Below are 12,342 nucleotides of genomic sequence, written 5' to 3'. Positions count from 1 at the left end.
TTAATAGCATAACCACGCTTATTCGAGAGTTTAACAATCGGGGGATAAGGTCTGTCTTTGTGCGTCGCCATCAGGTAGAATCGAGTTGAACAGGCCTTATCTTAGCCGGCACGATTGGAGTCGATCAAATTCCACATTAGCTGTGGCATATGTACTACTCTTACGCGTCTTTTTTTTTTTTAAGCTATACTTGGACGAAGCTATCTGTGCGTCAACATTCATGTTCACGCACAAACATTCATGCTCATCACAATATAACGTAACTGTGATGAGTATTAACACCACAAAATGATTAAAAACTGAAACGTACGTCAATGCTTGTCACCGTAAACAATAACATTTAATCTTGCCCAATGGCCCTATGTTATTAAAAATTGTGGTCGCTGTTGTGCCGATGGGTTTATCACACAGTAGCCCACCGTCAACAGGGTTGTGCCAAGGAGTTGGTGGCGTAGCGCTCGTCACCCGTTTCGTGAACGAAGGCTGTCCGCTCCCTGAGCGGTAGCGATGAATCCGAGTCGGCGCTGGTGAGATGAAGAAAAGGCTTTATACACTATGTACAGGCATTTACACAACGAGTTCGGCTCTGGGGCCGAAAGCTAACATAGCCATAGGCGATTGTTCTCGCGCAGCGACAGCCGGGGAGATTCCGCCGCGTCCGCTCTCTCAGGAGCGAACTGCTCCCGATGGACGCTAGTGACGAACTCTCACTCGGAATCTCGAACGGAAGCACTTGAGTCTCCGTAAACCGAGAAACCGTTAACGCTCAAATGGTCCAATCCGACGGCAGCACTTTCACAGGGCCAATGGGAGAGCTTGCTGCGCTCTTGCTTCAAATATGCCGCGGGGCGAGAAGAGGTCCACCGCCAGAGCCACGGCGCCGAGTCGTCTGGATGCTCAGCTCATGTTCAAACACGTCGCTTCTCTCCCCTTGGCACTGCTCGCCTCCAGTGCACCGGTGCTTTGCAGAGCAGTATCCGGATTTTGAGAAGGAGGCGTTCGCCGGAGAAGTTTGGCGTCCGGCTGAATTTCTGGGCGGCTTTGGCCGGACACGACATCGCAAACAAGCATCTTGTAAGTCTTAAATGCGTAAATATAGGTATAAAGTGTAACAAATAACCACTATTATGCAGTCATTGTAGTGTTATTTTATTTTATGTATATAAAGGTAAGAAAAAGATGTTTGCCGACCCCAGTATCCGCTATCCGATATCTGAAGCACCTGAACTGGGCCGGCGGAAATAAAGGGATAGCGAGGAAGCGGTAGAGGAAATCAAAGAGGGGAGCGATAGGGGAGAAAGGACAGGGTAGGTAAAAATAAAAAGAAATATATAGGCTATGGCACAATATACAGTAGTTTGCTTGAGGCCCACCCGCAAACGTCTTAGGTCACTGAGCACTCGGCACATCTGGCGGGCCTCCGCAATAGCTGTGCGTCCATGCAACTGTTCACGACGCACGCACGTGCACCGACATAGCGTGCGACTGCCTGCGCGCTGCAAAGCTTCTGCCTGGAAAAACAAACCAGAGTAGGAAATGCACAGCAAATGCAGGTTCGTGGTGTTTGTATGGTTGGATGACAAATAAATAGGCCAGTGGAGTTGTTTAGCTTCTTGAAGACATAGTTCTTGCTTCTTGAGCTTCTTGGCATCTTTATCTTTGAGGCCAAGCCTGAAATCTGCGGGAGCAATCAAATGCCATGTCGGATTTCCGACCTAAGCAAACTGTAACGTGTTTTCTGTCTGGGAGTGTTTGACTGCAGGCACGAGCGAAAAGCAATGGCACGGGCCAGTCCTCGCACTCCGGAGGCAAAAGACAAGTACATATTAAGCAGAGCTCCAGGTATCGTCAGCCGCTGCAAACATACCGAGGTGTTTTCTCACCACCGGCGTCCAATTAACGCTTTCGGTCCTGGCATCAGTCCAGACTACACTGTCGAGCGTTCGAGTTAATCGTGCTGACCACTATACATCAGACGGAAGTTCGTCTGTCTTTTTGTGGGATTTTTGTATAAAACACTCTCGACGTCAGTTTTATTTTTGTGTTTTATGTTAGTATGGCCTAAGTCTACTAGCCTCTGCGCTAACTAAGATAAGACGGCAGTCGCTAGATTCCCTCGAAAATCATCCTGATCTCTAAGCAGCACTTTGTAGGCGGCAATAAACTCAACAACTTTAAAAGATCAGTGGTCAGGTTTTCATTCTAGTAGAAGTGTTCCTCAATCACAACTCCTGCCATGAGACACACTTAGACATATAAAAACCATTTCCTGGTTTTTGCAGCGTTTGCATAACTTTATCGGCTGCACCTACCGTCACCTATATGATCCCCACAGAACCCATTCATGGTATTAGGGATTATCGAGTGAGAAGTCACAGGTGCTTTCGCGGATCCACTGAAGATGAATACTGTAGCCTGACTGCAAGAAAAGAAAAAAGAAATGACTGTAGATTTCAGTTATTGGCAGAATCGAAAAACAAATAGCCAACGCATTTGGCCCTGGCGTCGTGCCAACGGCACTCGAACGCATCATTGAACGGCGCTGAAGGCACACTATTCGATAAACCACAGAAAACAGAGGATATTCAGTCTGTGCGGAAGGGGCTTAAAAGAACGTTGCTCAACGATTGAACAGACAGCATTGTGCACGCACAAGCGTGCACAATGCCGGCTGTTCAATCGATGAGTAATTTTTTTAACATATTAATTGTTCACTCCCAGCCGACGGAGCAATGGAAGATTTCTGGTAGAGCAGAAGTTTGGAGGCTAGCTGGGGCAAGATCATAATAATGAAAAACATCTCAAACGGCCCGAGATATAACTGAAGGAAAAATAAGACAGCACATGCGCTTACTCGCAGCTCACCATTATTTCCATAGTGGCCAGATTGCGTTGTTTAATTTTCATTTCGATTGCGTTGTTTAATTTTCATTTCGATGTGCTGCTGCTCGGCAGCAGCAGGATGGTCGTGAGGACCATCCTGCCTTGGTCAAGGTCCCTCCCGATTGCTTTTACATCCAGCGAGTGACGTTTGCTTTGAGAGCACAGCACGTGCCGATGTCTGCTTGATTAAGGACCCCAACGTGCCTATCATCACCGTTTCTGCGACTGCGCCATCACAGGGGACGTCACATCACGGGGACACCGACGCCTGTATAAGAAGACTCCCATCGCCGCCTGCGTCCAGTGGGCCCGGCAGCAGCACATCGAGCACAATGCTCAAGAACCCGTTTTGCTTCATTGCGCAGGTTGGTAACTCCTTATCTACCTGTTGTTATTGTAGCGACAACCGCTTTCTGTTGCTGCTGCCCTGCCCACTGTGTATAAGGAATGCTTTATCGTTCGTTTATTCTTTCCAAGAGGATCTTTTAAAATGTGGTGACATAGAATCAAATCCAGGCCCAGAAATGACGGAAAAGGAAATGCTTCAGCAGCTACTCTTGGGCCAAAACACCCTGACGTCGTCAGTCAACGACATTTTGGCAAAACAGGGTTCTTTCGAAGAAAAGATAGATGGCTTGACAGATCGAATTAAAAGTCTTGAAAATGAGGTAGCAACTATCAATACTTTAAAAACGGAAGTAGAGGACCTGAAGTCAACTGTAAATAAACTAGAGGCCACCGTTTCATACCTGTTAAACAAAACTGACGACTTGGAAAACAGGAGCCGTAGGAACAACCTATTGATTTACGGATTAAAAGAAGAAAATGAAGAAACAGAAGCGGAGCTTACAAGCAGAATAACGGAGGAAATTTTTGACGAGAAGTTGGGACTTGCAATAAGCAGCATTGAAAGGTGCCACCGAATAGGTATGAAATCAAAAAAGAACCGCCCTGTCATCATTAAACTGAGCGACTACCGAGAGAAGGCTTCAATAATGAAAGCATGCCCGAAGTTGAAAGGCACAGATTTTTCAGTTAGTGAAGACTTTTCGAAACGAATCCGTGACATCAGAAAAAAGTTATGGGAAAGCGCATCTCAGGAAAAGAGCAACGGTGCAAAAGTTAAGCTGGTTTTTGACAAGTTACGCATCGATGGTGATATGTTCGGATGGGATAATGTAAGAAACGCTCGGTATAAAATCACGAGGAAAAAAAAAATGACACCAGAAAGGGAACAATCCGGATTTCAAAATTCTTAACGTAAATTGTCGCAGCGTCGTCAATAAACTTGGAGAACTCGAAGGTTTACTGTTCTCACATGATGCGGACGTTGCCATGCTTACGGAGACATGGTTGAGCAGTGATGTATTTGACAGTAAATTTGTACCTAAGGACTGTAAGGTTTTTCGTGGTGACCGTGACAGAAGAGGTGGAGGAGTGGCATTTTTGTTTAAATCATCACTGCAAATTTTTAGAATGCCTGATGCTCCAGGCATTGAAGCCGTATTTTGTAAAACATACATCAACAAGGTCCGCTTTGTTCTTGGTGTTTTCTATAGGCCTCCCAGTTCTTCTGTTACGGTCTTGGAAAACTTAAGAGCATATTTACAATGTCATGTCAAAACAGACGATAGACTAATACTGGCTGGGGATTTTAACTTACCTAATATTGATTGGCAATATTTTTCATCACGCTCTGCCCATAATGCTGATTCTACCATGCTCGACATTGTGTTCACATTTGACTTGTTGCAAGTAGTAAAGAATTTTACGAGGGTGCAAGGAGCCATAGGATCCATTCTTGATCTATTTTTTTGTAAGTGGTGCTATCCGTAATCTCATAACCTGTGATGTCACAAATGGGATATCTGATCACAAAGCTGTACTTCTGAGTTTGTCAAATGTGTACCCAGATCGCCAGAATAATGTGCATTTCTTTCCCAATTTTTCGCGTGCTGATGATGAGTCTATTCTGGATGTGCTTGATTTATGTTTTGATAGTTTTAGAAACAGTACTGCTAGCGTGAATGACCTATGGCTGTCGTTTAAAAATATTGTCTCCGACTGTATTGACCGTTTTGTTCCCAAAATTGCAAAACAATCTGTTTACCGTAACCCATTGGATCTCTCGGGAGACGTTGCGCTTACAGCGAAGACTTAAAAGGTTAAAAAAGAAATCAAATAGAAACCTATCATTAAAACCAATCGTGGAAGAAATTTCCGAACCACTTAAGCAGAAAATAATTTGCGACAAAGAAAAATATTACGGAACGTTCCTGCCTTCGTTCATTAGAACGTCTCCTGAGAAGTTCTGGCGCCAAATCACGCCAAAGTCTTCCTCCACGAATGAATTTATTGTAGACGGCAAATGTGTACGTGATGAGGCGATGATTTGTTCTGCGTTCAACAAATTCTTCCAATCGGTATTCACACAAGACAATGGTTGTGTCCCCAACTTTTCGGTATCGCTCCCTGCCATAACTGATGTTGTCATTTCAGAGACCGGTGTTTTTAATTTGCTCCTGGATCTTGACGTGAAAAAATATTCAGGCCCCGATAAGATACCAAACGCATTTTTGAAACGGTATGCAAAGTGGTGCGTGAAATACTTGTCAATTGTATACACTAGATCTTTACGTGATGGTTCTTTACTGGATGACTGGCGGACAGCCGAGATTAAACCTTTGCACAAAATCGGCAAAAAAGCACACATTGAGAATTATCGGCCTATATCCCTGACGTCCACATCATGTAAAATTTTAGAACACATAATTCATAAACATATATTAGGTTTCTTGGAAGAGCACAAAGTACTTACAAATGTTCAACATGGTTTCAGGCGTGGATTTTCTACAATTACACAATTAGTTGAGACAGTACACGATTTCGCTCAATCGATTAATCAGGGAAAACAAACCGATGCCATATTCATGGATTTTCGCAAAGCTTTTGACAAGGTGTCGCATAACAAACTAATTCATAAACTAAGCTATTATATAAAAAACGACCAGATACTTACATGGATCACAGCCTACCTTTCAAACAGATGTCATTTTGTCACCCTAAACCATACTTCTTCCAACAGTGCCCAGGTTGTGTCCGGCGTCCCCCAGGGATCCGTTTTGGGACCACTTTTATTTTTGCTATTTATTAATGATATTGTGTCTGGCCTTTCTGTCCGCGTGAAGCTTTACGCAGATGATTGTATATTGTACAAAGAGGTTTCTTCAGTTGATAACCAGGTGTGTTTGAATAATGATCTAGAAAAGGTGATTGCGTGGTGCAACGATTGGCAGATGTGTATTAATTGTGAGAAAACCGTTTTCATGAGAATTACACACAATAAAAGTCCTCTTCATTTTGTGTACGGTACTAACAACACATCATTATTGGAGGTAACAGAATATAAATATTTAGGCTTATGGATTACTAACAACCTTTCATGGACAAAACACATAGATGCGGTTGTAGCTAATTCACTGCGCAAACTTTTTTTCTTGAGACGCTCACTGAAGTCATCTCCGCCCAGTGTCCGCCTATTAGCTTACAACTCCCTCATCCGTCCACTGTTAGAATATGCCGTAATTATATGGGACCCTTTCACCTTAACTAACATTCATAAACTTGAGCGCATACAGCATAAGGTCGTTAGGTTTGTATTTAATTCGTGGTCGAAATTTCCGGAGTCCTCCACTACGGCGTCTCTCATAGCCTGAGTTGCTTTGGGACGTTAAACCCCACAAACCAACCAACCAACCATATGGCCGTGCGTCTGTCAGCGAGCTTGTGAAGCGTAGTGGATTACCTTCTGTGACTGAGCGCAATCGTATCTGCCGATTAAAGTTTCTTTTCCAGCTCGTAAAAGGTCACTATAATATTAACACTTCCAATTATATTACTTACTCTTCAGGTTATAATACGAGACAAAGGCATGCACTAACAATAACCCCTGTGAACGCTCGAAATAACTGTTTTAAATATCCTTTCTTTCCGAGGACAATTACGGAATGTAATAAACTTAATAGCGAGACTGTAACTCAAAGTTCTTTACTAATGTTTGAAAAGTGCCTGCAAATTTTATGAATTTGAGTGCGTTTATATGCTTGTATTTCTTTTTGTTTTTCCCACCCTGCTATGATCTGTACCAGATCGCAGTACCTATAAATAAAATAAATAAATAAATAAAAAATCATACGAAGCTGCATACATTTCACTGTGTCTACGGAATGGCCCATTTTCAGCACGGTAAGCACAAAGAAAAATCAACAACAATGAAACTCCACTATGTCACAGGCTCCGTACAGGCCGTGTATTTGCAGTTATTCAATATCCATGAAAATACTGTTGTCTTTACGTGCAACACAAATGCCATTGATGAGCCTGAAAGAGCCTAGATCACCCTGGTCATTGCACGAACCATAACGCGCAACAGCACTAACTGGCTGCGTTTCTGTGCGCGTGTTTGAAAAAGTAGCGTCCTTCGTCTTTCCTGCACTTTATCCTCAACATCAGCTGGAACCGTGCCCACCGGACCTTTCTAACTGGTGTCTTGTCAGGAAAGTAACCATTCCTCATCATGAACTCGTGAACGCTTTGCAAGACCACGGCCTGCCGTTGGCAACCACAAAGCAAGAGCCGACCGTCCTCCTCAACGTAGTGAGCGTAAGTGGGAAGGTGATCATTTTAAGGCACATCTATTAGGGCTAAGCGCTCTGTCCATGCTTATATTTGCAAGAATACAGAATGCACAGGTCATTTTTGTCACATTCGTCCTTGCAACCTTCACCACAATGTTTCGGGGAGAATACAAATTACCTGGCTCACGAGCAAAATTTGTGCACCTACGATAACTCATTTACCCGTACACAGTGGATGGACCCCGTTGGCTCACCAAGGGGGAGGATAAATCATCCTCCGTTTGCACCTAGTGTTCCAATATAACAAAGTGCGGACCCGGAAAACGTAAAGAAAGTAAAAAAGAAAACCATCTCTGCAATAATCACACAGAAATTAACAAGCGTTGAAATGAAATGACACATCTAAAAAATTATACATAAAAAAAAAATCTCTGTGCACCCCGATTCTTGGAAGATCTCCCTTTGTGATTACGTGCGATCTGTAATGAGGTCAACGACAATGACACCTACGAATTGCCTTTTGCGCCACCAACCCGAAAGTTAGAGAGCATCAATGTATGCCGAAGTACCAAAAAGCAACTCAGGAACGAGCCACACCGTTTGTAGACGCATGCCATCACCGAGCGCATATTGTCACGTAGTGGTGACAACGCCGTTGGTGACAAATGAGGAGGCTTAAAATTATCTGGAATAAACTCTATTGGGCTGACTTGTGCTCGCAAAAAAACTAAGCAATCGGCGGAGGCAATAGCAGCAAGCGTGCTCGGTGGTCATCTAACTATATATGATTACCTTTTGCGCTTGTCAGGGCTCAATTTAATGTCGTCACAAAAACATCTAAGTAGAGGCGCATAATGTGACTAGCAGAACCGCGAACGTTGTATAAGCAGACGCGCGTGGCTGGGAGCTTTCGCACTACATACCGGGGCGTCCTGCGCAACAAAGAAAAGTGATAACACCCCGTCTCGCGACAACGAGCATGAACAAAGAGTACGAAGGAAGGAAGGAAAAACTTTATTTAGCCCTATATTACTTGGCGGTTTTTGGGGCGTCTTCAGGGATGTCTGCTTGTTGAATCCACAAGAGTCTTCTCCGTCGACCTCGTCCACTTCTGCACAATGGTCGGTTGCCCTCATTCCAGGGCTCCGCTGGTATACTGCCGCCCGTTGAGCTCGCTGTACTAGACCTTGCTGGTCTTCGCAGCGGTCGCTGGACAGCAGAGTATCCCATTGCTCCGCACTCGGGTTTCGAATTTTGGGGACCACATCTATGATTTGACAGGCCCATGTGATGTGATATAGTGTTGGGTTTTGATCTCACCACGGACATAGGGTGCATTTTGTTTAGTATGTGTAGGTTTGGGTATGAACCCATCTGTATTGTCTCCATTTGACAGCTCCCTCTCTGGTGAGAGAAGTGTGCGGTGGGGGATATCGCATTCTTCTTCCTCTATAGTTTTCTAGTATGGCCGAGTATGCCTTGGGTGCTGACAAAAGTTCCGCGGACTTGTCGGATGCTCGGAAAGTAGTGTACGCTCGAGCTATCCTCTCAGCCTCTTGGTTCCCTGCCACCCCCATGTGCCCCGGTACCCACATAATTTTGTGTCTAGTCTTGTTTTCTTCGTGGTTTTGAATTCTGTCGCTCGCTTCGAGGAGTATACGGAGTACGTGACGACCAATCCAACCATTCATGAAATTTCGACAGACTGTTTGAGAGTCCGTGAGTATCGTTAGCGACCGCCCAGTTCTATAGCCCTCCGCCACCGCTAGAGCAACGGCTACTTCCTCGGCCTCTGCTACTGTGCAGTGTCGGATAGAGGCGCTGGTCACTTCGCGCAGAGACGAATCGACCACCGTGGCCACTGTAATTTGGTTGTGTCCTCCTCTCGAGGACGCGTCTGCATACACGGTCAGGTCTTGAGGAGCGTATCTTATTTGAATAAAATCGGCCCTTGCTTCTCTTCTACCTTGGTGGAGGTTAGGGTCCATGTTTCTCGGGATTGGAGCTACCTTGAGGGACTTGCGAAGTTCGTCGGGGATCGTTTCCGTCCTAGCTATTTCTCGCATCTGCTCACAGTGCGAAATTGTTCCATGAGCTAAGCGATTAAGCCGTGTTCTAGCGGATGTTTATAACGGAGGAATAAAGTTTAAAATGATTCGCGGCAATATACAGGCGCCGCCGAACGACGACGCGACTGCCTTGAAGCGTGAATTGATGGGCCCCACATAAGATCTTCATTTTTTTGCATTGACCGCCCCTTTATCATTCCTCATGACAGAAGCTGCGTGGTGAGACCCGCGGGCATTTTCTCGTTTTCTAATCTTATCCTTTCTATGTATTGAAAAATACGTTTAACTACTAGCATTTGATTTAAGCAAACGATACAATATTTCCTCGCTCTTAAAAAGTCACTGAATAGGCAGCCCAGTCACTTGCTATCTCCTAGATCCCATTACTGTCAACACAGCTACGAATAAGTTTAATTCGTCGGCTTTTATTACGTTATTATCAACGCACTTTCTATCCTTCATGACTCGTAACACTACGTGCGCTCATTCACTTTGCTTACTACTGAAATTCCTGCCTTCCTTTTACCTCTACCTCTCCGAAACATACAAAACTCCTCCGCCAGTTATAGCACATACCAAGGTATACAAATCAAGGCCAAGACGTACCAAGGCTATCAGCCACTTTACTAAATTCAGTGTCACGACGTTGCCGCGTCTCTGCTTTTCAGAATGTTACTCGCACGGATTTTGCAAGGACGAGCCACGACAGATAACATAAGGAGGTGAAATAAATTACTTGTTAATAAACTGGTAACATGGTGTCTGTCCAGCTCGAGTAGAACAGACGTGAGTTGGTTTCGTGGCGATTCTCGAAACCATTGCAGCGTCGGAACAAAGAGTCACGATTGACCTTCTTCGCTTACCGCAGGCGCGTGGAGGTCGAGGGCCATTCCCTACCGCACGATAAGGTATATACCGTGCTTGAAGGCTGTTACACGACGCAAGCCCGTCTGGGTCTTTTGCTCTGTACACGCATATATGCTTGTTTCGCTATCGGACGTCGCCGATTAGCTTTTGAAATGCATGCTGGCAGAAAGAAAGATCCCAAGTACTTTGCACACGCCAACGGTACAGGAACAAGTTAGTTTCTTCATTGCTTTTTTTTTTATCTTTTCTCAATCTTTTTACGTTTATTCCCCTGATGTCGGCATACAGTAAGCGACAAGTTTATATGACAAAGCTCTTCCTTTAACACGCAGTGAGTCCCCTGAATGCATTCGTGTTGGCTTTAAAGTGCGGAATGCAGTTGCACAACTAGTCGCAGAGCGAGGTACCGAGCGCGCGGTCGTCAGGAGCAAAACAGGGATGCGTGCAGCTCCGCCATTTCGCGGTCGGTGGAGGGGCGCAAAGCGATGCGCTTTCCCCACCGGTCCCTCCTGGCGGGAACTAGGGAGGCTAGACTTCCGCTTAGCGCCACCAGTGGCGGCATCGGGATAATCACCCCTGGGCACGAACGCAAGCGCGAAAAGCCCCCTCAAAGTTGAGCACCACTCGGCGAGCCACGCGAAATAGAGACCGTCGGGAGGTACGTTTCTTTGAAGCAATAAAAGCACCTCAGGCACACACGAACGCACACCTAAGGGACGCTCTCACTAGTACAAGAGTGCGCTCACGTCATGACCTCGTTTCACCTTTTCTTTTTTTCGTATTGCTGACCATTACTCGCCACGGTCTCCTCTTGTTTTTTGCTTTTCTTCTTGCTGTTGGGAAGACGATTCTCGACCTCTCGGCCTTCTTCTGAGAGCCCTTTTGAAAGACTGAATGCTCGTGTGAGTTTAAAGCCTCTGTTCTTTGCTTTCGGAAACACGTGACCGACACAGACTCCGAAAGACTGCGGAAGATATGAGAAAAAGAAAAAAAAAAGAAAAAGAAGAAGGTCCTATAAAAGACACCAATGAAACCAGTTTCCCAGATAAATCGGCTCCGTGCAACTGTTGAAAGACGGACCAATCAGGTATAGCAGTATTTTTAACGTTGCTGACCCGCAGAAAAAAAAAGCGTGAGCTCCGAACAGCTTTCTTTTTTTTTTTTTTTTTCATTACGTTATTGCCCTTACTTGCTCTCAGTGGCGTGTCTCAAATCAGAGATAAACTTCGCCTTTATGGTCATTCGTTGAAATAAACTTTAGAAGCGTGGAATTTTGGGTCAGCTGGCCGCACACATTAAAACAAGGTAGAGCGCAACGGACACGGTGTGATGGAAAGGGTGTTGGCAGGACGGGCGCTTCTAAGAACCCTGGAGTTCATTTTGAGACACGTGTAACGGCACAGCAAGCACACCTGCTCAATTCGCCACAAAAACATAAAGTGAAAAAACTAAGATGAGACACGAATCATTAGCTATTAAACATTAATAGAGGGATCAAGATTATATAGAGCGATAGCACTTGATGCAGTTGAAGTGCATGAAAGTGCGCTTAAAAGAGTAATAGTATCGCAAGGCCAGTCCTGTCAGTATTAACTACCAACTTCGCCTTCATTCCTGAGTCATTCATTGAAGTCAAGAAAAAAGATCCCCCTTTGATTCAGTTTCAATGAAATGCGCCATTGATAACAGTGCCATTGATAATTTTATGACTATTTCTGCAGGATTTGATAAAGAAAGGCCATACGCCATTTCGCGATTGTTCATAACCAGCAAAAATCCTGGTTTTGCAAAAACACATTGCCCACTTCGGTAACCTTCACTTGGCGTTGTTCACTGATTCTAAAGCCGGCCAGTTTTCAAAATCAGATTGCTCGATCAGCGTTTGT

This window comes from Amblyomma maculatum, chromosome 6 (genome assembly GCF_055883805.1).
Source record: "Amblyomma maculatum isolate TAMU_Amacu chromosome 6, ASM5588380v1, whole genome shotgun sequence".
Taxonomy (NCBI): Eukaryota; Metazoa; Arthropoda; class Arachnida; order Ixodida; family Ixodidae; genus Amblyomma; species Amblyomma maculatum.
The sequence above is the reverse complement of the archived record's forward strand: the minus strand, read 5'-3'. Positions refer to the sequence as shown.